The sequence below is a fragment of the Amphimedon queenslandica genome, unplaced genomic scaffold, assembly GCF_000090795.2.
Source record: "Amphimedon queenslandica unplaced genomic scaffold, v1.1 AMPQUscaffold_9797, whole genome shotgun sequence".
In the NCBI taxonomy this organism is placed as follows: domain Eukaryota; kingdom Metazoa; phylum Porifera; class Demospongiae; order Haplosclerida; family Niphatidae; genus Amphimedon; species Amphimedon queenslandica.
The window spans coordinates 1-1,607 of record NW_003549931.1 but is presented as its reverse complement, the minus strand read 5'-3'; the positions used below and the strand labels follow the sequence as shown (position 1 = coordinate 1,607).

The following is a 1,607-nucleotide window of genomic DNA, read 5'->3' as shown; positions in this document are numbered from 1 at the left end:
TTGTACTGTAGCTTTAATTATTCGTGTAGTATAAAATTTTGTTGTTGTATTTATACGTTTTGTATAAATTTTATTTTGAAATAATTTCGTGGATAAGCCTATCAACGAAAGTTTATATAGGACGAAAATTCCCCTTTTACGGTAGTCTTGGTAATGTGCATGTATAAGTACATGTTTAAGTCTTGAAGCTTTTGTCTTTGAAAAAGATTTACATGTTGTAGATGTACATGTACATTTAATTACATGTATGTCATCAAATTTGAAAGTTATATTTTAAAGTTTGTATTAGGCCCCTAAGCCACAAGAGTTTACTATAAACCTGAGACTAGGGCCCCTTTAATTGAGGGCCTACTGTTAATTCCCCCTTGCCCTCTCCTATTGGTAGTCATGCATGATGTACTTGTAACTAAAGTTCCTAAGGTTATAGCAAGTTCCTGTTAAAGGTTCAAGTACATTAGGTATGTGTCAATATAGTTATATTGTTCTCTGTTCTAGTGTGGGCAGCAATGTAGTGCCGCCTTCACATGACATTGCCTGGGATCACTAGTGGCTACTACTGCTAGTGATGCTAAGAGCACTACATACAAGAAGAATAGATACTAACAGTAACTATGTATGATGAATTACATTCCATTTTTAGGTTAATGACACTAAGAGGATAAGTACTATTCTCTGCTATTGAAGACTACATTGAGAAGTATTCTAAGTATAGTATTGTTAATATGTTGTCATTGCTATAGGTTAATTGTTTGCTGTTTGAAGCTGTACATTAACTGAAGACTATAAAGAATTACATAACATTATTGTTTATAATAATTTTAGCATTTTTGTTTATTACACAAAGTTGTCTTTTTATCATTGATTATTATGAATTTTGATTAAAATTATTGCGAGAGCCATTAATGCAGAAGCAGGTGCAGTGACTTATAAACAGAAATGAGATTAAATCATGAAATATGACAATAAAATAAGAAACACACTTCAGTCATACTTGCAGAGTACAAATCAACAATGATTTTAATTATTTAAACCAGTCTTATAGTATTACAGTCCTTAGTTCCTAAACCCAGTCTATAGATCTTCAGTATTATGAATGAGAGATCAGTCCTTGAGATGATGAGTTCAGCCTCAGGTCCACAACCTATAATAAATAATAAGAAATGATTAATAACTAGACGAATGTAAAACATTAAGGGGCTCAGCCCCCCTAGCCACGCTATATTTTAAAGGTTATGTGTATACATGGTATAGAGTTACATTATTGTACATGTACAATATACATGAGTAAATACAGTAGTTTGTAAGTTTGTAATGAAGTTATCATGCTTGGAAATACAAATTTTCTTTATCAGTTTATCACATTCTACAGCAAAAAAGTTGTGTTGGAAGCCAGACACAGCAACTGCAGTCATAGGTTATGTCAGTAGTTGTGGAGGCTTTACAAGCTCACAACTGTGGCATATCTGCCTTCTTTATCTTCCTTGCTGTATTTGGAAAGTAGTAGAGACTTCTCTTGCATTCTTGCTGACTCAAGTGAGTGACTTGTAACTTGCAAGGTCAAGAACATGAAGAACAATGAAGAATTCATAGCTGGCGCCATTTTATTT

General features: G+C 33.0%; 1 long non-coding RNA gene across 1 annotated transcript; it reads left to right on the top strand.

Moving 5' to 3' along the window:
• Positions 1 to 396: 396 nt before the first annotated feature.
• Positions 397 to 815, top strand: LOC109590600 (uncharacterized). Its single transcript, XR_002189403.1, has 3 exons — positions 397 to 458; positions 641 to 697; positions 741 to 815. It is a non-coding gene; the product is annotated as an uncharacterized LOC109590600 (long non-coding RNA).
• The last annotated feature ends 792 nt before the right edge of the window (positions 816 to 1,607 follow it).